At 37.7% G+C, this 24,340-nt stretch overlaps 1 long non-coding RNA gene across 1 annotated transcript in view; it reads right to left on the minus strand.

Moving 5' to 3' along the window:
- Positions 1–23,021, minus strand: part of LOC129057980 (uncharacterized) — a 70,714-nt gene extending 47,693 nt beyond the window's left edge. Inside the window, exon 1 of the long non-coding RNA XR_008522765.2 lies at positions 20,544–23,021. This is a non-coding gene — a long non-coding RNA (uncharacterized LOC129057980). The remainder of the gene's footprint in view (positions 1–20,543) is intronic.
- Positions 23,022–24,340: the final 1,319 nt, after the last annotated feature.

The following is a 24,340-nucleotide window of genomic DNA, read 5'->3' on the forward strand; positions in this document are numbered from 1 at the left end:
GAATGTGATCTCAAGGGACTCCCCGGTTAAATCCACCTCTGAAGGCAGGTAGTAGACTCTCCAGTGACTCCCAACCCCTTTTAACCACCAAGAATTCCTTTAATTATTTTTTCTTCAAAGACCCTATGTTTAGAAATAATTTGTCGACCAAACCACATTTATAGAGTAACAAGCATTCATTTTTCCCATATGTTGTTAATCATAAACATAAAAAATTTCAAATCAGAACTTCTGATCAGAATGTGGAGATGATTCTTACACTGAGTTGATCTAAAGCTGGCCAGAAGCAGAGATTCAGAGCTCCAGTGAGCCTGTGGGTTTATGTCAGTGTTATAAACTCAATTGTACCCTACAAAACGCGTATATTGAAGCTCTAACTCCCAATGTCTCTGTATTTGGAGATAGGTCCTGAATGGGGGTAATTAAGATTAAGTGAGGTCATTTGGGTGGGACCCTAATCCAATGGGACCACTGTCCTTATAAGAGAGGAAGAGGCACACCAGAGATATTCCCTGTGCTCACACGAGACAAGGCCATGTAACAGCACAGCGAGAATGTGCTGTCTTCAAACCAGGAGTGCTTAGACCTCCTGCCTCCAGAATGTGAGGAAATAGATTTCTGCTGATTAAGTCACCCAGTCCGAGATATTTTATTATGGCAGCCATAGATGACTAATACCCTCAGTTAAAGGTAAAATTTCTATTGTAGATCTTTAAAACATGAAAATAGACAAATGTTCACATTGTCTTAGTAAATTCAATTAGGAACAACTGTATTATCATCTTTTTGCAAAAGAGCTTCATTTATGAAGGGTAATATTATTTGTTTGGGTTTTTTTTATTGAGTCGGGGTCTCACTCTGTCAGGCTGGAGTGCAGTGACTCAATCACGGCTCACTGCAGCCTCAACTACCTGGGCTCAGACGATCCTCCCACCTTAGCCTCCCAAGTAGCTGGAACTACAGGCGTGCATCACCACACTGGCTAATTTTTGTATTTTTTGGTAGAGATGGGGTCTCACCACATTGCCCAGGCTGGTCTTAAACTCCTAGGCTCAAGGAGTCCACCTGCCTCAGCCTCCCAAAGTGCTGGGATTTCAGGTGTGAGTCACCACGGGAAACATCAGGGGAGATATCAGCTTCATCTCATTTCCAACAGGTGAGGTTTTGTACATCAAGTGCTATGTATCAAAAAGCCCTGGCTGAAGGAAGAATTCGCTTCATAAACAAAATTCTATATGATTTGGCATGTGTTTGTTTTTTACTATAATGTCTCACCTACTGGAGGTTCAAGTTCTATCGTCAATATTCTTTTAGGCAATTTTTGCATACAGTCATACATGTGCACTAAATGCTGTTGAAACTGTCAACCCCAGTTATTATTTTTAGATTAGTGCAGAGGATGGGATAAAGGAATCATGACACTGAATAAAACTTATTCAGATCTGCCACCAACACATCATTTCCCCATCCCTCTTCAAGGCAAGAATCAGTACTTGTAAGTGCAGGAAAAGTTATTGAGGCAAAATGCCGGGGTCATTTTTAAAATGCTCAGAAACTTATTTTGCAAAGAGTCACTGCCCATGGGTGTTTGCCATTGCACTGGCTCCCTCACCTTCATGTATGACTTTCACACACACACGTCATGATTCTGCTTCTCTATGACCAGTACAGACTTAAAGAATGTGAAGACTGTTCGAAAGCAGGATTTAGCATCCCCATTTTAATAATAAATACAAACACACACTTACCCAGTACGTTTTACGCCTGCCTGCAACAAAAACAGCTGAACAGATTGTGATGAAATTCAGAGACTGACAGTCTGACAAAAAAATCCCTTTTTGTCTAAAATCTGGCTTCCATAGGTTTGTGCAAATCTAAATATTTGATTTTGCACTGGAAAAGGAGCCAGTCTTATGTACAATTTATAAAATAAATGTGTAGATACATGTTTTAAAATCTCCAAATTTTGTCAACACATACTGTCCAACTTTAAAGACTTTTCTCCCCCATTTTTTTTTCTATGACTTGGGTGTATTTTCCCCCTGCTTTTTAAGGCTTTAACTATATTTATCTAATAAGAACTCTTTTGCAAACCAGTGTTTCAATAACGATTTAACAGTAGTTTCAGTGTCAAATTGCCCTTTCCTCAGCAGGGAGTTTTAAGCCTTGCTGTATTATACTTCCAAGACACTCAGGAGCTGGAGTTGGGAGATATAATATTTTCTTTGAAGTTTGCCTTCACAACACACTGGGATGCAAACACGCTTCAGTTACTCAGCAGTCAAACAATTCCATCACACAGCGACCAGGGCTAAATATTGCACCCAATTTTCTAATTATATCTTTGTGATATAGACTACATGAGGTTAGGTGAAAACAGACTGGAATCACTATAAAATGCCTTGTCTAAACAGGACATCTGGACTTTGAAATATTTTGCTTGTTGGCTTCAAATCCCCCTTTGGCAAGTCATAATAACAATAAAAATAAAAATAATTTAATTGATGCAAAATTTTATGGCATAAATTCTTCACATATATGTGAAGAATAAATACCTAATAAGGTATTTATTAGGCCAGAGATATATATGATCCACTATATATGCATGTGAAGTTCTAGGTTAAGCAAACACATTTTACTGTTCTACACATTATTACACTGCCTTTATGGTTTATACATCATAGCAATTCAGCTGCCTCAATACTATTTCTTTAAGGGATTTTTTAAACGTTTCAGATCCCAGAAGTGGGACTTTCTCCTTTTGTAAGTTTTCTAAAGTTTATGCGTGATGCAATCATTAATTTATAGCAGCATCTAGAGTGATCTGTATTTCAGAAAAGAAAATTCAGGGGTTTCAGAAAGTTATCTAGGGTCTCACAGATAACTAGTGCTATCGTGGAGAAGCGGGAGAGAGGGCCTGACTCATTAAAAGTTGCCACCAGCACCATTTCCTTGAGGACAGCCTTAGCTCAGAGCACACCAGACCACCTCCCTGCCTTCAATGAGCTGATACTTAAAAGCAATAACAGATGGGAAAAGGGGATGAGAAAGAATACACACTAAAAATTATTACCTGGCAGTCATCTCGGGGAACTGGGACTCAAGGATTTTTATTCTCTTCTTTCTGCATATTTATATTTTTCTAATGCTAAATGACATTTAGGGGAGACCATTGTTTTGAACGGAGCTCCTGCACTAGGTCCTAGCAGACCAGAGAAAACCAGAATAGAGTCACTCATGCTAGGTGCCACACAATCAAACTGAAATTTTAAAGAGGCCAGTTTAAAACACACACGGACACAGACACACACAAGCAATAAAACAGCAGCTTCACAGCAACCAGTCAGAATGAACTTAATTTACCTGAGCTAGCATGGTAAGAACATGCCCTCTGTTTCAGCACTAAGGAAAGTAACTTTGAAATGACCAACCCATTTCTGGTTCTGTGTCTACTTTCTTCAGCCCTTTTCTGTGTATAAAGCCAACTTCCTCTGCTTGGAGTGCCTTTTCTAAATATTTAGATGGAATGCGGCTGGATTAATGAATGACTAATGAAAGCCAATTTGATCTCTAAATTTGTTATAATTTTGTCTTTTGACACTAAAATTATAAAAATGAGCAGGTATGAATTGTGTCATCAAAAAAGCACAAATAACTAAAAGTCAGGATGAAGAAATTTCATATGCTTTGGGGAAAATCATAAGCATTGTCATGTCCTGTATCTCTTGTATCTAGTAACTTTTGACATAGACCAACTTGTCCTCCTCTGCAATCTCATACACAGAAAAAGTCAGCTACGTGTCGTTAAACACCTCCTGAGGATTAAAAAGGTGAATGCTCAAAGGAAGTCAACCATGCGTTAGTGTTTATTCAGAAAAGTCTATAACTATAAAAATAAATATTACTCAAGCCATATTTAGAAGAATTACAAAGATGCACAGAAAACTCAGTCTCCAAGAAGTTGCACAAATTAAGTCATTGACCCACACTGAGTTGAACACCAAACAAGGTGCCCCTTCTTCTAAAGTAATGAGTATTCTTCAAACGGCAAGGGAGCACAGGCTGCTGTTTGATGCTGATGACATTGAAAATTTAGGAGAACAGAAATCCCATCATTTTTCATTTGTATGCAAATTTGTCTGTTCCAGAAATTAACCCCTGGACCCCACGTCAGTTTTCATCTCTAGGAATTTTCTTTGCCTGCACCACACGGTGTAGTCTTGTCACTATCCTGAGGTCACCAGGCTTCCTCAGTTTAAAAATAACAACTAGCACCACCAAAGTCATAATGGTGCTTTGTTTATCCTCATTACTGGAGGCTAAAGAGCACTAGAGGAGAGGCCTGTTGTAAAATGCGCATCTCCAATGGCCGGCCCTGCGTGCTAGTGGCATTGAAATGCAAACTACATCCTACTTTGGCCAGTCGGCATTCATGGACCACTTCTCCTAGTGTTAAGGTAAACCTGGGACAATAGATCAATCCGATTACCCTCCTTTTCAGCCAGGTCTTCAACGGGTAAAAAGTTTCTTTGTTACTTCCCACCTTAGACAAATGTCTTCATCTACATGTGAAGGGGAGAGAGGTGATTGAGGTTTTTAATTGATGTGGACTTAATTATGCCAATTTAGACAGCCGCAATGCATTTCAGGATAGCTGCATAATAGGGTGAGCAAATACAGGTGGCCTTCTCCGTAGGGGCTTAATTTTTAACCTAGGTAGCTTTAAAAGGGAAAGGGAGTCCAAAAGTGTAGACAAGTTAAGATTTGTAAAGGGAAGTTCACCCACTCTCCGAAATATTTAGCAGGCTTTACATGCACCTAAGACAGAGCTGGTTAAAAGCCTCAAACTGGTCTCTAATTAGAATAGACCATTTTAAATGATGGGTTTATCAAGAGTTGATTCGAGATAACACTAAACTAGAATTTTGGAATTAAAAATGACCTTTACTTCCATCTCTGGAAAAAAAAAAAATCACACAATGGAAATGGTGATTTAAAAAAAAAAGTAGCAAGAATGTTTTAAAATATTTTCTTAAAAAGGAAGGGGATTTTGACTTTTGAACTTTAACGACAAGGTGAGTTTCCCTCACCATGTACAGGACATGATTTTCATCCCGCTACTAGCAACGTGGAGACATGATACTCAGTGTCATCAGTGGGAAAAGGGTATTTGTTTGTTTTTTTTTTTAAATTGCTGCCTAATACCAGTTTTTTTGATGCGCATTGCCCACACCCTATTTCAGTTGTTCTGGTCTTTTTTTTTTTTTTTTTTTTTTTTGAGACGGAGTCTCGCTCTGTCGCCCAGGCTGCAGTGCAGTGGCGCGCGGTCTCGGCTCACTGCAAGCTCCGCCTCCCGGATCCACGCCATTCTCCTGCCTCAGCCTCCCGAGTAGCTGGGACTACAGGCGCCCGCCACCACGCCCGGCTAATTTTTTGTATCTTTAGTAGAGATGGGGTTTCACCGTGTTAGCCAGGATGGTCTCGATCTCCTGACCTCGTGATCCACCCGCCTCGGCCTCCCAAAGTGCTGTTCTGGTCTTAAACAAGATGTGACACAGAGTCCTATGAACCTCTCAGAGGCTCAAGAAACCCTGGCTGGTTAATATGCTGCTCTCAAAAGAGGCGGGGTCTGACAGGGCAATACTGGACAAGCCAGTATGCAATGCTGTGAGTGAAGAGGAAGAAATCTGAAGGGCTTTTATGACTTTTTTGTTGTGGCTTGCTGACGTAGGGAGGTCTGAAAAGGCTGCACCTCTTCTGTTCCCTTTTGCCTCTGGGTGACGCTTTCTTCAAGGCCCAACTTGTCTCCATAGACACAGATTTTCCTCCTAGGAGGCCTATTGCGTTTCTAGAGGACAAAGAGCTTATAATTGAATCATCTTCCTTTCTCCCAGCCATTCCCTTCTCACCCCTGTCAGGCTTCTCTTCTGTGCATTTTCCTTTGTCCCACACTATTCAGAGATGTAATTAGCTGGCAAAGATAAGAAGAAAGAAGTAGGGCATCTGGCCTCCGCTCCAGCGAGGGTGCAGAGTGACCTTTCCAAGCCCGCCCTAGTTTTTGGTGAAAACACACAGATTTGGGGTGAATTTTGGCTCTGGTTTTTACTGACTCTTCAGATCTTGGATGAGTTATTTCACTTATCTGACTTAATTGATTTACCTAATGGAATACTTATTCACAGTCCATGCATTTGTTGAAGCTACATTGGAAGTAAGGTTGAAAAGTGCCTAGGACTACGTATATCCAGCACCCAGTAGGCACCAAGGATGCTGTTCTGCTATTTCTTCATCACCCCCAATGCGCTCACTTTCTCTATCCAGCACCTCCCGCCCCTTTCTCTTTGCATTGACCCATAGCGTCTTTATTCATGCTCTTTTGGGATACCATCATTGTATTTTCTCTTCTCTTTAATCTTTTAAAATGTCTTTCCTTCTGCCAATTTATAAGTTTTTTTTCTGTTGTTTCTCACAGATTCTTTCACTGTCTTCCTTTCACCTCTTCCAATTTGGGGGCTATAACAGGAGAAGAAAAGGGTGGACACAGATAAAATTAAAATAGGAATCATAAAGGAATGAAGAAAAATAAATATTCAAAAACTACATAGCTAAAATTCTGACATTGTTTTGGTCAAAGGAATTCAAAATAGTATGTGATGGATATCAATTTATAAAAGCTATTTCTTTCCATCTGTATGCCATGAGTGTAATCTAAGTATGAAACCCAGTCATCAAAAACAATATGGAAATGTTGCAACTTGGATTAGCTGTGGATTTGATCCCAGAAATCATATGATTCTGTTCTTAAAAATCACCTAAAAATGACAAGAATAGTAAGAATGGTCTTTTAATAAATAGTGCTTTGGTCAAATTAATCCATAACAATAATAATAATGAGCTTTTGTTTCTAGCAACACAGCAAGCCAAACTAACACAAACAACTTTCTCCTCCAACTCATGGAAATGCTGGATGAAATATGACAAAAAAATGGAATACATAGTTGAGTTTGAAAGACAGAATAAAGTTTCCTGCATCAGAAATAAAGAAAAAGTATGGACAGAGTAGTGAGCACATGAACGGACACAGTAAATGTGAGAAATAGTAGTTCAAGTAAGCAACAAGGAAATTTGTTTCTGCTTGCTACAAAAGAAGAAAAAAATCAGCAAATATTAAAACTCCCTCAGATGCACCTCATGCACATAGAGAGTATGCATTCATAGTCCTGAGTTATTTTAAAATCTCAAATAAAGAATCTAATGTACAAATAAAGGAAATAAACTTGACAAAAGCAAACCCCAAAACCTATGTTTAGGGTCACTGACACAACCTGGTGTGTCCAAGAATCCCACAGAGGAACAAAAGTCCAAAATACAAAAATGACAAGCCACACAAGCAATTTTTCATAAGGAAAAGTTAGAAGACTCAAGAAACAGGAGGATTAGAACCCTAATAACTTAATGTCATAAAACAGTCTGAGAGACACCATAAAATAAGTATGCTTAGAATGATAAAATAGATAAAAGACAGAATTACCATAAAAATGAAAGAACAGAACATAATGAAAAAAGGAAAGGCAAATTTGAAAAATAGCCAAATAAAACTTGCAGAAGTGAGAAGTATTGTTTATTAAAATTTAAATCCTTAATGGACAGGCTAATCAGTAGCTAAAGAACTAATGTGTGAACTGGAAGATAGATCTAAATAAATTACTTCCAATTAGTACAGAATAAATAAATAAACATATATATAATTTTTTAAATGCTAAAAACTTGGCATATTGGCTGATATCTGTAATCCCAGCTACTTAAGAGGCTGAGACAGGAGGATCACTTGTGCCCAGGAATTCGAGACCAGCTTAAGCAACACAGTGAGACACCCATCTCAAATTAAAAAAAAAAAAAATGCTAAGAGACATGAAGGAAAGAATAAGATGGTCAAACGTTATCCAATGAGAGTTATAGAAACATGAAATAAATGAAAATAAATTCATAGCTAGAGACATCGCAGTAAACATAAATAATGCTAAAGTTAAAAACACACATATATATTAAAAACAACCACAAAGAAAACTCAGATTATCTGAAGAACAAGTTAGACTGAAACAGAATTTTTGTGCAAAAACAGAACCAGCAGGGAACAGAATATGCTCAAAGTGCTATGAAAAAACAAAAAACCTTAGAATTGTATATCCAACTAAATTAAAGATTAAGAATGTGATAGAGAGATTTTTGAGTAAAGACTGGTAGAGTTCATCTTCTTCAGATTCCTTAATGAAAGAACCACCAATGGTGTACTTCAGTAAGAACACTGAACCAGAAGAAAGGAAAGGTACAAATTACAATGATCTAAGAAATTAGAAAACATTCAAGTAAATATTGAAGTAAAAATAATAATGGCTTAGTATAGAGGGTAAAAAAATGAAAAGTGAAATAATATATTGATACTGGAAGACTGTAATGATTAGACATTAAAACAAACAAGTCAAGTGTGCTTGTTAAAAACCTGTGAGAAACCATTGAAAATAGAAACAAAATATATAACTCCCATTTAAAAACAAAGAACATGAAAAATAATTAAATAAGAATGGGGGAAAAAAACAAAGTAAAACATGGTAAATAGAAATTATGAACCCAATTTAAAATCGTAGAATGTCACATTTTCATTAATTACAGCAAAGATATGTGGAATTAGAACTAATATGTATTGCTCTTGCTGCCACTTGTCGCAGCTAAAAAAAAAAAAAAGAACTAATACTTATTGAAATCGTATTAGCTTACATTTATATTTCTGTAACCAACTGTAAGGAAGGGTTGGAAATACTAATTTTGGGGATTCCAGTTGGAGAATGTGGGATTCTGAATGTGAGGAACACCTAAACAGAGGGAATTCAGTGGAGCCACAATTCCAAATCTCCACTCTAGACAAATTATGCAGGAACAAGAGGCCAACAATAAAAAGAGACAGTGTGGTACACAAAAAAAGTCCTGGCCTGAATCAGGAAATTAGTGGGTTTGTTCTAGATCTGCCACTAACTAATTTTATAATCTTGATGACTGATTTATCCTCTCTAGCTGTCTATTTCATCATGAATAAAATGGGGAGTTATAGTAAGCAACTGCCAAGGTTTCTTCCAAGAACAACAATAAAAACACGGATTCTTTGACATGGTAACAGAGAAGGGAAAGAGACACGCTGGGACCTCCCTTGTCACACCCTCATCAGGCCTCTGCACCTGGACGATGGGACTTCACTAATTGGCATGGACATCAATCAAAACAAGGTTTATTTTCAAAGGTATCTAGGGAAGGCATCATTCATTGACTCTCCAATATCTGTTTTCTTCCTTCTTCCTTCACAAAAAGAATACCTGGTTTGAGGTTGGGTGTAGTGGCTCACACCTGTAATCCTAGCACTTTGGGAAGCCGAGGCAGGAGGATCACCTGAGGTCAGGAGTTCAAAACCAGCCTGGCCAACATGTTGAAACCCCATCTACTAAAAATACAAAAAAATTAGCCAGGCTTGGTGTTGCACACCTGTAATCCTAGCTACTTGGGAGGCTAAGGCGTGAGAATCGCCTGAACCTGGGAGATGGAGTTTGCAGTGAGCTGAGATGGCACCACTGCACTCCAGTCGGGGTGACAGAGTAAGACTCTGTCTCAAAAAAAAAAATCTGGTTTGAGTGTAATAGTGTTTACAACTAATTAATCACAACCAGTTACACATTTCTTTGTTCCTTCTCTTTTCCTACTGTTTCATTTGACTAATCTTAAATATAATAAATAAAAGTGAAAGAACACCAATTTTGATGAGAAGAATAATACACTCATCTCAATACTTTCCTGATTCTTTTGATGCTAGGAATGGCCATGTGACACAGATGCATGCACTGAGGTATGGTGGGAAGGATAATATGGATTTCTTGAGTCTAGAAGTATAGCAGCCATCTTGCTGCCATGAGACAATATGGCCAAGGGATGAGCCAAGAGAACTGTATTGACAACTGTCTGACATTGTTAGACTGTTTATCCAAGGAGCTATCTACCCCCAGTCATTTTGCTAGGGAAATAAGGAAACTCTTTATTTAATGCATGTTTTAAGCTTTTCTGTTACTTACAGCTGAGCACATTCCTAACTGACAAAGAATTATCTATTAAGGTTTAATTAGGTTTGTACAGAACACATACTTAGGCTAGACCAATTAAAATACGAATTTGGAGAAGCAAAACTGAATTTTGAGTTCCATCCGAATTTTGTGCATTGTCAGTTTTGTTTTTTGTATTGTTTTTATCAAGAGACTGGGTCTTACTATGTCGCACAAGCTGGAGTATAGGGACTATTTGCGGGCACAATAATAGCACAGTTTAGCTTCAAACTCCTGGCTTCAGGTGATCTTCTAGCCTCAGCCTCCCAAGTAGCTGGGACCTGAGATACGTGCCAGATCAACACACCCAGGTAAGATCTTTTAAATGTGTTACTGGAAAATTTAAACTATATATGCTGGGTTACCAAGATACCGAGAATATAAACTTAAAACTGAACCTTTAATACATGAATACTGTTCGAGGTTACCTGATAAGTTTGAAATAGATGCTACAGTGTGGTGAAACATGTGGTGCTTAAACTTTCCAAAATCTGGAAAACACTTCAGTAAATGGGCAGGGCAAATAAAAAGTATAGAAGATGTGATCTTTGATTGTATACACTTTGATGGTTAGCTTTGCGCTTTCTCCTGGAGAGCCAAAAGCACCAGCAGAATTAAGGTATTAAAAATCCATGTTCGGTCGCGTGCGGTAGTTCACGCCTGTAATCCCAACACTTTGGGAGGCTGAGGCGGGTGTACACCTGAGGTCAGGAGTTTGAGATTAGCCTGGTCTACTTGGCGAAACCCTGTCTCTACTAAAAATACAAAAATCAGGCGGACGTGGTGGCACGTACCTGTAATCCCAGTTACTTGGGAGGCTGAGGCAGGAGAATCACTTGCACCCTGAAGGAGAGGTTTCAGTGAGCTGAGATCATGCCACTGCACTCCAGACAGGGCAACAAGAGTGAAACTCCATCTCAAAGAAAAAAAAAACAAAACCAAACAACAACAACAAAAACCCATGTCACTGAGATGCAATCTGATGTTGAATAGTGTGAATATTTTATTTCCTACAAGATATATTTATATGACATTCATAATCAATAAACATAGATTACTGGAATTTTGATATGTTTGCTTCGAATGCTTTAAATATACAGGTTCAACTAATGTTCTCACTCAGGCTCATTAAGGACCTTTCCATATATCTGCGTGTTTCTAATTCTTCTTGAACTAATCACTCTTTATTCAAAGATATATTTGAGATACGTTTTAATGATTCTTTTAAAGCTGTTACCCTAGATCAAGAAAAATCACTGTCACATATTTTGTATACATGTTTTAAAACCTGGTTTGCTGGGGTAAAACAGAAGAAGAGAAAAGCCAGATCACATTCTAAGGTTTTGTGCCTGAGAAGATAAATTCCACTGATAATAAAATAACATTGAGGTACTGTTTAAAGAATGGGGGCTTCTTTTTAGTGTTTGAATTGGGATAGAGCTTAGAATAAAAGGTCAGGTGCTTTCTTATTTCTTTTCAAAAAAGTCAGAAATCTTTAAGTGTTTACTTGAAAGAATCAAAAAGCAATATGATCCAATGGAAAAGAGCATGAGTTTTGCCCTCAGACATACTTGATTTCAAATTCATTTAAATGTATTTACTCAACATATATTTATTGGGTCACTACCATGTTCTAAGTAGTACACTAGGCCCTGGAGATACAATGATAAACAAAATAGATGCAGTTCCCTGTTTTCATGCAACTTACAGTCTATTGTAGAGATTTAATTTAAAAAGTAATCGCCCACAAACACATAATTACATGTGCTATAAAAGAAAAAAAAGTGCTAGGGGCTAGGAGAGCAAAAATAAGGGGTCCTGAGCCAGCCTGGGTGAGAACAGAAAATGAGTTCTTAAAGGGAGTGTTCAGGCTCCTATTTAAAAGATGAGGAAGCATGAACTAGGGGCAGCTGTCCACACCGAGGGCATAATAACATGTACAGAAGCTCTGTGGCAAGGGCAAGGCAACAAACAAGCAAAGAGCAACTTTGAGGTATCCATAGTCACAAAGAAAGTCCATCACTTACTTTCTAAGGAAATCAGTTGCAAGTTACTTGATCCCCTTACATTTCAGGCTCTGACAAAGCAGGATATTATAATAATTAAAGGAGTTCAGGTACACAAAAGGGCCTGATATCTAGTAGATGCTGAATAAAACTAAGATCCCCATCCCTGTCACTAGCTGAATTTCTACTAAGCCACCCTCCCTGTTTTTCTGTTGCTGGAAGCACCAGCTTTAGATATAATGGAACTTTTCTTATGATTGACTGTCTGATACTCCATGTGCCAACTCAAAGCAATCTCATGTTTATTTATTTAAGGTATTCTTAGTCTTGTCACTCATTTCTCAGATCAACTAGTTAGTTTTCATTCTTATCGCCTCTCATTATATTGAACACAATGCCTTTTCTTATCAAAGGTCACTATCTTCATGAACCTACTACCCTGGTCTATTAGTCAGCGTTCTCCAGGGAAACAGAACCAACAGGATATATGGGTGTGTATATATGTGTGTATGTATGCGTGTTTGTGGGTGTGGGTCCGTGTGTGGAGAAAGAGAGAGAGAGACAGAGACAGATTTAAGGAATTGGCTCATGCAATTGTGGGGGCTAGCAAGTCTGAAATCTTCAGGGCAAGCCAAAGGCTGGAGACCCAAGAAAGAGTTGGTATTATATCTTGAGTCTGAAGACAGTCTGGAGGCTGAATTCCCTCTTTCCCAGGAGACCTCAGTCTTTTCTCTTCAGGCCTTCGACTGATTGCAGGAGAACTCCATACTCCCATTATGGAGGGTAATCGGCTTTACTCAAAGTCTACTAACTTAGATGTTAATCACGTTTAAAAAACAGCTTCACAGAAACATCTAGACTGATGTTTAACCAAAAACTAGCTATCACGGCCTAGCCAAGTTGACATAGAAAAGTAACCGTCACACCTGGCCATGCCAATTCTACATGACCTCAGCTTTACTCAAAGACTGATGCCTCCTGAGGGCCTGGGTCTCTGACGTGTCCTGGAGACAGAGTCACTTGACAGAGACAGAGACATGAGCACAGTGTATGTGGTCCCCAAGCCTGTTTCCAAGGCATATGAATGTGAGGCATCAGGGTAGGCAATGGGAAGTAGCAGGGTTCCTACAAGAGCAGGGATGGAGAACCTCATGAGGATAGTGACAATCAAGAAAGGACAGCTACAAACCCTGGCTGTGAGGAGACCGGGGGAGAAAGGGGTGATCCCTTTCCTCACTCCCCTAAGGGTCACGGCCAACACTCCTACGATAAAGACAGGTTCACGAGAGAAGAGCATAGCAGATTTATTTTATCAAAGTTTTACATGACGCGGGAGGCTTCAGAATGAAGACCCAAGACCCAGGGAAAAGTGTCAATTTTTAATCTTAGATTCCATGAAGAGTGGACAGCCATGTTGAAATGCAATTGGATAAAAAATGAATAATCTAACAGTAACAGACAGAGGGGGAACCCACCAAGGCCTGTCTGTTCAGATTCTTGGCTCCTTTGTGTAGTGTTCTTTCCTCCTGGGTATCAGGCAGGAGCCCTCTGGAATGAGATCTTACGACTATTGGACATATTAGGCCAGAGAATTTCTTCTGACCAGATCCTAGACGGAAAGGTGGAGAAGATTAAAGTCATATTTCTACATGTTGCGATTTGCTTGGAAGAAAGAGGTTCTCCTTTCTATGACCCACCTCAAGGAAGGAGGAATTCTAGTTTCTGTGACTCATTTTAGAAGAGAAAGAGGAGCAGGAGACAGAAAGGCCAGAGAAAGTCAGAGAGAGACTTTGCTTCTGAGGCTGTTTCTGAGGCATTGCAATTTCCATAGTTCAAAGTACTCATCACACCAAAGTGCCATATTTTGGGGGCCTCAATTTCTTGGCCCCCAACAGGACAAAAAGTTAACTGAGTTCCTAGAGATACACTCTTAGCCGAATGATATCCCATTTCTCAACTAAGTCCTAAATATGCAGCTGTGGTTATGCCTGAAGAATGTGCCAAGACTTCAAGATTTATGACCATAAGGTTCCTGTTTTTTCATATGATTATATGTCCTTATATGAAGTATCTGAGCCGGATTTTCTGAGTGCAGACCTCGGCTTGCCTCCCTACTAATTTTGGACAATTAATTTGACAATGTGAGCCCTAGTTTTCATATCTGTAAAATGGAAAAAATAGTATTACCTATTTTAAGTTTGTAGTGAAAATCAAGTAAGATAATCAATACATCTAAGGCATTGGGCATGGCCAGTAGAAATTGTTTAATGAATGTTAACAGTTATCATAAATTCTAGCCATCTCTTCCATAACTTCCATCTGGAAAGTTAACCTCTGGCCACAACAAATGCCTTTTATGTCTGCATATGTACATGATACTTTTCAAAGTTATTTATATGTTAGTATATTTCTATTATATTTCATTTGTATTTGTCCTGTACCTTCCATATCTCCCATTAAAAGGTAAGAACTGATGGAAAGGGGGAGATATTGGTAAAAGGGTACAAACTTGCAGTTCTAAGATGCATAGGTTCTGGATACCTAATGTACAGCATGGTCACTGTAGTTTAAATAATAATGTATTGTGTGCTTGAAATTTGCTAAGAGAATAAACCTCTAGTGTCTCACCATAAACACATGAAGGTAACTATGTGAAGTGTTGGATTTGTTAATTACCTTGATTGTGGTAATCATTTCACAACATGTACATACATCAAAACATTATATTGTATACTTTAAATATATATTACTAGGTGTCAATTATACCTCAATAAAGCTGGTAGAAAAATAAAAAAATTTAAAAACCCATCTTCAAAAAAGTAAAAATAAGCAAGTAAATAAATGATAAGAAATTATAATGTCTTTCATACTCCCCATAATGTCTCACAATTCCTAGTGACTACTATTCAGGTTAACAAGCATTTATTGAGAATGTGTCAGGTTTAGGGTCCCATACCAGGTGCCACTCACTACATTGGACTAATGTGTGTATCAATAAGGGATATTTTCCTAAAGTAATTATGCCAAATCTCAGCACCAAAGTGACGGTGCAATAATATAAATCTGGAGGTCATACAACAGGCTGATTATTCGGGCAGGGATATAGACTGCAAAGGCAAGTTCAATATTCAGCAAACAACACTCATTTTTCAACATTTATGAAATGCCTGCTCTATGCATGCCGGAAACTCTGCTAGGTCCAGACTCCTTAGCTGCAAAGGTGTCATTAGACTTGCTATAAAGATGTATTCTCTGTTTATTCATTTTTGTTTGGGGAGGTGACCTCATGATTATAAATTTTTATTAGTTACTAATAGCATTCTCAACACTAAACAAACACAGTGAGTTGCTAATCACAGAAAGGGTCATTTATTTTCTATTTTGGGTCACTTATTTTCTCTGTTGAAGGAAAGGAACATGACAGCTCTCTGTTAATAATGCCAAATTCAAAAATCCATTTTCTTCTTAAAATCTGAGTATTACGTCCCTTCTGACCACACCTCCCCTTTTAAAGTTAGTATTGACGTCTCACCTCATATTTTGCAAGACCTTGCTTAGCAACCAAAACATGCCACTTGCAGAAATCAAAAAGCTAAAGGAAAACTGAACAACCACAACCAGCTTCTATGGGCAGAGGGGTAGATTCTGCTTGCAGAGTTGCAACATGCATTCTCCCTGGGCCCTCCTTTCCTAGGGAACCTAGAAGCAGAACAATATATCTTCCCAGGAATATATTATCAGGACCCACTTGACGATCTTGCTGTTGACAATATTGATTGTACTTCACTTCACTCTCCTCCTGTGGTCCAAAACCAGATTCAATACCCCTGGGCCCCTACCGGGGCTGTACAGCAGCTGAAGGGCCAACTGCCAATGGGTCTGGCACAGAGTCTTTCCAGCCTCGGCACCTGACTTCCCGGCTGCCTCCCTTTCAGTCTCATTGGTTGATGAGGCAGCTGTGATTCTGACAATGAGCTTGGTGTTGGGTCAAGTTTTCTGTTTGGCTGACATACTCCCTTAGATGCCATTTTCCTTGACTCACCCTTGATTACAGGGAATGTTCTCTATTACCTTTTAAAATAATATGATATCCATAAGCAAAGCTTTGGATTAGCATTTTTGATAGCATTACCCATCACTGATTTTTTTTTTTCAATGCTGAAATGCATAAAGTAGGGCTAGAGCCAGCCTAAACCTAGTGCTTAGCCCGGTAGTGTATTAAATATCTTTTGTAACTTCAGAACAAAATGCAGAGTTTTCCTCCCTAGGAACCTGGAATGCAATGTTTGCTCATGTAAGCAGTTTATAAGTGCAAATGTGAGTAAGTGTTTTTATATATTGGGAAGGTTGAGAGAATCCTCCTTCCATAAAAAATAAAAAGCTTTAAAAGAATAAATATTCATGTTCTAATACAGGGAATGTGAAATAAAAATAAGTATAACTCTATTGATAAAAAAGTGCTTTTATTCAACAGTTAGAAGACAAATCACTTGCAAAATTTGCTTATACAGGAAAAAACTCTCAGTGTTGTAGCTTTCTTTATCATAGAACACCAGCCTCCCTCAAACACCAACTGTGATAATTAATGTCCATATTATGAGCATTCTATGTGATACAATTTGTTTCTGCTTTGTTAAAAAAAAAAAAGGCCAAACTGACTGCCAGCACTTGAGATTCTGAAAATAATACTACATATGTTGATAAAATAATTCACTGCTGTTATTAATTTTCCAATTATATTTTGATATTTTAAAAAACTATCTATTGTTATCATACACTTTTATAACATATCTAAATATTACAGATACATAAAATAGAAATGGAGACTCCCACCCACAGAAACTCTCACATAAACAACCTGGTGAATAATTCTTTAGATGTCCTTTCCAAGTGTTCTAATATGTATATAACTTTTACCAGAATGACACCATACTATACCTTCTGTTTGTGACTTCATTTTTTTTATGTCTAATAATTCTTGGACATCTTTTCCATTTGAAGCTGTCAAAACTGCCTCATTCTTGGAATCTCTATGGGCATCATAGTAGAAGGGACAAGATCGCGGGCTTTGGGACCAAATGCCTTAGCTGCATTTGAATTCTAGCCCCAGCATTAGTACTTCTGTGACTTTGACAAGTTACTTAATTTATCTGTGCTTTGCTTTCTAAACCCATAAATGTCAAATTAATAACATCTACTCAAAGTGGCTGCCATGTCCATTAACTAGTTGCTTCTTGACATTTCATAGGCATGAAACCACAATAGTACCGTTACCAAGGATATTTGATATCTTACTAACAATCTCACATTGATGGACATTTAGATTGACCATGATTTTTTATTCTCACACATAATGCTCTAATGAACATTCTTCTAAGTACAGCTATACCAATTTTGTGAGTATCCCTAGAGGCTAAATTTTTGAAAGTGTCATGCTTTTAATCAAAGGTGATCTATATTTTTAAAATGATAAATATTGCAAGACTAACTATCTCCAAAATTGTAACTATTTATACTATGAATAAGAGTGATGAGGGTAAATTTTGGGTTATGAGAAATACTTTATTAAACCTTTTGCCCACACATTAAAAATGCATAGTTTTTGTTTGTTTGTTTGTTTTTACAAAAGAGCAGAGTATTACTGGAACACAACATATCTTAAGTAACATTTGTATGATGTTATCCATAAAAATCCAAATTTTTTTCATAATTTCCCCCATTCTCACAGTTCTGCAAGTCTTTGAGCCTATTTCTCCAGAGAAAGAATTCATATCACTTTATCTTCATATAATCAGTTATTATTAAATGCAGAAAGTAACATTCCACTAGGCAGCTACTCATAAAGATCTACAAATCAGATGTGTAACAAATGTTTATGGAAATTAATAAATCAAGACATTAAACAATTATGTCATGTTCTACAGGTATGGTAACATTATTCCTCAAACCTAGACTGAAAACATTCTCTGACAACTCTACCACATATTCAGAATTGAGATTGTTCAAGACTGGTTTTCTGTAGTTACACGAGAGCCCAAAGGGGTGAAACCACCCTGAGATGGATGAGCCTCTGAGGTCTAGTAATGCGTGGCGCGTGTACAGTGTGAGAGAATATGCCCTCGAATCACAGTGGAACTAAATGGCAAACATTTTACAACTTCTGGAAACACATATTTCTTTCTAGTTCTGTGATATAAAGCTAATTTGAGGCTTTGTCCCAGATAGTAACATCTGATACAAAGAAGTAATATAGGAATAAGTTGATTTCTATTTATCAACATAGAATTTAAATAATTTTTTAATAATAAAGAGGCTTTACATCAGGTTAATAGAAAAGTAAAGATAAATGTTTACACAGGAGAAGTGGTCCATAGCTACATCTGTTCTTCCCACACACAGCAGCAAATACTGTGTTCTTTATGAAGTTTTATTTGCTTTTCATGCTTACTGTTGTCTACATGTTCTAAAATCTCTGCACGATGGAGTTTTCAAATGAAGTAAAGATATCTAAATACTATAATTGGGAATTTTCTTAGAATTATTTTACCCTTTCTAAAAATAGGTTAATATTTGGCATTAACATTTTTCAATTTAAAATACAAAATTGTTCTAAAACTGGGAGTTGAGGGTTAAATAGAAAATTAATGCATATTTGCATTTTTAAAAAGATTTCCAGAAACAGTATTTGTTTTATCTAGTTTTATATTTAACACCTTTTAAGCATGAATCAATTCTCCACTTCTCTCTTTACCTGATCTTTTAAACTAAGATTTTTCTGTAATAACATAAGCCTAATTCTTTGGAAATAATATTCAGTTAGCATAATTTACATTATAGAGTTTTAAAGTACATTATAGAATATTCTGTCACTAGACACTAAATTGAAGTTTTAAAGAAAATGATGGAAATTGCTGTAAGGGGAAAAAAGTAGCCTTTTAAATCTAATTTGTTATGCACTGCAGTAGGGTAATGGATGCAATGAAAGTTCTTTTATTGAGTTCCCATGTCCAAAAGGTATTTAGGTAGCAAAGGATGTTAAGCAGACCCCCTGCTATCCCCCTTTAACTGAAGATAGCAGGAAACAAGGTATATAGGTCTGTGTCCTCCTGATTTTTATTTCCTCAGGAGTACAACTTCTGCAAAGGACACCTTAGGCTGCTTAGCGATCACAAAGGGTACACGAGAACCCCTCGCTGTCTGCTTGAATAGCACGATCTGAAGGGTGGCTGAAGCCATACAGGGAGTTAAATCCTTCAGGTGGGTCTTTTCAAATTCCAATAGTGAGGAGTTACTGGAGAATTGGTAAGGATTTCACTAGGCCCCAGCAGGTTTGAGATCAAAAGCTTCAGTTAAATAAAAGCCTATTGGGAAATCTTAAAACCTCTTTGTAATGTAACTTTAAAAAGTTAATACAAAGAAACCTTAGACTGAAGCCGGTAACAGCATGAACAAAGAGTATATCAAAACTGATTCCATTAAGAGAAAGCGGACATACAAATTCACTTAATTTAAAGAGCAATCCAGTTATATTACTGTGCGAGAGAATAGAACTTATACCATACCATCCAGCCCATTTAGAAGATGTGCTCATTTCTTGATACATATGCCAGACTTCATTCTTTGTCATTCTGATATGCTTTTTAAACAACATATATATTCATTTTCTGAAAGAAGAGTGATGTGCATCTAAACTCACTCCTAAAGAAGATCCTTTTAAAACAAATTAGAATTAAACTTGATGGGGACCCATCAGTCAGCTGGTTATCTCTTTTTCATGGTGTCAAACTGCTAATTACCCATCCTCCTTAAAATAATAGACCTTCAATTGATATTGATTGGTAGATCATTAATGAGTGCATTAATTATAATGTAATTTTTATAATGAATACTAATCCATTCCTTGGCAAGTCACACCCTTTTATTAACTGAAGTCATTCATTAATGGTTTAGTGGGGGGAAAATGAACTTTATTTGGTTCTGAGGTTTGAATTTTGCATTGGTTTTGAATTTTTCAGAACACTTGTACTGAAATGTCTCATGTACTCAATGTCTCTTACACTTTCACATTAGGCATGTGAGATGGGTAGCTTAGACAGTTTCCTTTTTTCAACAAATAGGGATACTAGAACACACATAGGACATATAATGTGATACGGATTGCACAGTCATTTAACGAAAGCTTGGACTACATAGACCCTCTACAGCTTGATTTCAGCCTAGAGACTTTTCAACCAGACAATGTCTCACTGGTCTCACAGATTTCAGAATGTAATTCGAGCTAAGTTGCACATAGCTGTATTCATCCCAAAGAACTCTTTTTCCAAGTAGTCATTACTAACAATGAATGTCCTCACATTTTCAGAGTGATAGATGAAGAAACTGAGGCACTTGTACTCACATTCAAAATTTCAGCTCCTTTCTCTCTTCTGTTCTTCAGTTGTCTTGTCTTTTACTTCTCTTCTTCCACCTAATTTTCTTTCCTTTGTTTTTGTTTTTTTTTTTTTTTTTTAAATAGAGACATGGTCTGGCTATGTTGCCCAGGCTGGTCTCAAACTCCTGGCCTCAAGTGATCCTCCCATCTCAGCCTCTCAAAGTGCTGGGATTACAGTCATACCTCTTTTCTTCACTCAGTGTGTCATCTGATTGATGACAGGAAAATGAGAAGAGAGTGGGAGTTCTACCATTCTCTGTGCATAAGACATGAAAACCTTTACAAATGGGGCAAGTGCTTCCTGAATAAACTATTCCCAATAATTTTTTTTTCCAAGTACCATCATCACTTCAAAAATATAAACAGGTCTGGTGCGGTGGCTCACGCCTGTAATCCCAGCATTTTGGGAGGCCGAGGTGGGCAGATCACCTGAGGTCGGGAGTTGGAGACCAGCCTGACCAACATGGAGAAATCCCCTCTCTACTAAAAATACAAAATCAGCTGGGCGTGGTGGCGCATGCCTGTAATCCCAGCTACTCGGGAGGTTGAGGCAGGAGAATCGTTTGAACCTGGCAGGTGGAGGTTGCGGTGAGCCGCGATGGTGCCATTGCACTCTACTCTGGGCAACAAGAGCAAAACTCCGTCTCAAAAAAAAAAAAAAAAGAAAAGAAAAAATACGAACAAAGATACCAACTAACTGGCTCCACTGAAAGTGTTGCAGTAAGTAGGTAGTCAGGCAGACATGAGCAGAGGAGACGCTGCCGCCCTCCCAGGAATGTCAGGTGACGGCCAGGCGGTTGTTAAGCTGTCGCGCTAAAATAATAATTGGTTGCAGCTGGTGCCAGGGAACGGTCCTCTCCTATTAGACAGAAACACCTGAAACTGGTGATCAGCAGCTTCCCTATAAAATCTCAGGAGTTGGACGAGTGGGCTTAAGCATGCACACTAAGAGGCAAAATGGCAGAGTTTAACTGGTATATGACCTTCCTCTAGGAACACCAGACTGGTAAGGGAAAAATGCCTCAAGTCACTAAGAGGCAAAATGGCAGAGTTTAAACACTCAACTGGTAAGGGAAAAACACCTCAAGTGAGCATGCGCACAACTCTAGTAAACACACTGCAAACGCAGCCCCTCCCAAGTGCTGGCAGGCCGCCGTGCATGCAGACAGCCCACCCCAAGGGAACAATCAGGGGCGAAGGGACGCAACCCCCCAAAGCATGCCAATGTATAAAACCCCAAGTCAGAGGTCAAACCACACACTTGACTGTCTCAAGTCGCCCGTTTGGCCCTCTTCTAAGTGCACTTTACTTCCTTCTATTCCTGCTCAAAAAACTTTTTAATAAACTTACACTCCTGCTCTAAAACTTACCTTGGTCTCTCATTCTGCCTTATGCCCCTCGGTCAAACTTCTTCTGAGGAGGAGGCAATAACTCAGATTGCCGCAGACCTGTACAGATTCGCTGCTGCTAACAAAACAAATAGATGCAATAGATTTGCGACAATTCTGCTTCTGCACATAGTCTCTGGTAAAAACACCCTTTAGTGGTGTGCACTCCACCCTGTAGGGGTGTGCCGTCAAACGTTGGGAATTAGCTTTTATTGATGTCTGTTCTGATGAAATGTTGACTTGGATAGTTGCTCTTTCATCCAATTTGCTGTGATAAGTAAAAAAACGTCAAAGCAGTAATAAAAGGTGCATGTGGTTACTAAACCTTTGCTTCCTGGATATGCATGTATGAGTATGCATTCTGTAAGTGTATTTACATATATATTCTATATGAATTAAATATGTGTTCCTACAAATATAGTTAACCTACGAGTGTTATTAGAATATAAACCTTTTACTCTAACACTGATTGAGTGCTCAGTGGGAACTATGTGACTAGCTTATCTTGGATACTCTGGGTACTTTATAAACATACAAAGAACTTATTATGCCTGAAGTTATTACTTACTTGTTTAGTGTGCTTCGAATTTTTAAATCCATTCCAATGTACCACTGCATATTCTAGTATTTGAATGTGAGTCTTAAATTCCAAAAGTTCGAAAAGCACTACTGCAGCAATGACTATCTTGATTGAATGCCAAGGTATTTTTTTGAATACTTGGCACACCATCAGCAAGACTCTGGGCCTTATGGAGATGATATTAAAAGTATATGCCATAAAATCAGTTTCAAGATATTTGTAATTTTGTAGTGGATGGAATACCTGCAAAGATGACACAGATATTCATGAATTGTTTCATAATTTTAAATTGATCACTGTCTTCTGTGACCCCCACCTTATCTTGCATCTACTCTAACAGAGCATCTGTAAACCTTATTTCATGTGAAATTCACGTCTTCTTCATCTGAGTCAGAGATTGTCTCATTTATCTGTTTCTTTAGTGACAACCACAGTGCTAGCTAGACACATGATAGGTGCTTAATAAATGCTAACTGATCTAAGAAATAAAAAATAGATGAGCCACTGGAGGACAAAATGAAACAGATGATTATGTGTTGAATTTTTTCAGTGTCCAAAAGAGAAAAGACAAAAATTAATATCTAGAATTTTTTCAAAGTGAAAATAGCTGTTTTCTGAGTAATAAATAATACATGCTTGCTGCAAAATATTCAAATATCTCACAATAATTTCTCTGTTAGAGAAAACCAGTTTTAATGATTTGGTGTAGGTGTATGCTCTCAGTAGTTTGCCCATGATTATATAGGGTTGTCATTTTTTTAAACAAGGTTGGAGCCATAGTGTGTGTGTGTGTGTGTGTGTGTGTGTGTGTGTGTGTAGTTAATACTAACTAAAAATTAATAATAGATTGCTGATACCACTTTTTGGTACAAATGTTTCTCATTAACTGGTTATTGTAGCCTTTATTTTGTATAATTCATAATGTATTTAAATCTATTGACAGATATTTAGATTGCATAAATTTTTTATTCTTATAAACAGTGCTTTCATAAACATCTTTTAACATCTTTGCAAGTTCAGATTTATTTTCTTGGCATAAATTCCTAGACATGAAATGGACTTACAGTGTTGAAGTAGTTTGTCAAATTGCTCTCCAAGACGGTTGTGCCAATTTACACTCCCACCAACTGTGCATGAGCCATTTTCCTTATAATCTAAACGGAGTATAATTCATTTTAAAAATATTTGTTAATCTAATAAAAAGGTATTTTTTTCATTATTGTTTTAAATCCTAGCATACTTGGGAACTTTCAAATAAATCAGTTCTTGATAAATCACACCTGGCCCACCCAGGGACCATGTCCGGTACCAAACTGACTTCCTTCTGCCAGCCAGCTCCTGACTGAGTTGTCTCTACGCCAGCAGAGCTAAGAATCATTGAAACAGTACATTCGTAATATTAGGTTAAAAACACTCAGCAGAGATTTAATACATGTATTAAATCTCAAAATAAAAAGTGTTTGATTATTGACTGTTGTAAATACTGTTCATCACTGGTGGCCTCTATAAATGTGGATAATTGAGTAAATAATAAAATATTTCACAAATTATATAACCCTGTTGTAATACCTATTCTTCAAATCATCACAGAAGACAATCTACCTCATTTTTTCAAGCTTCTAGTAGAATTGTCAAAAATTCTACCCCAAAGCCTAGAATTCAACAAGCTGCCAACGTAACGTGAGGATGTGAGAAAGAATCTATAAAGCAAGACAGGTGTGTCTGTGTAGCACTGGTGACATTAATACATACCATGTGATATTTCCACAGTCCCAGTATGTCAAAACTTGCATTGG

This window comes from Pongo abelii, chromosome 11 (assembly GCF_028885655.2).
Source record: "Pongo abelii isolate AG06213 chromosome 11, NHGRI_mPonAbe1-v2.0_pri, whole genome shotgun sequence".
NCBI classification, from domain to species: Eukaryota; Metazoa; Chordata; class Mammalia; order Primates; family Hominidae; genus Pongo; species Pongo abelii.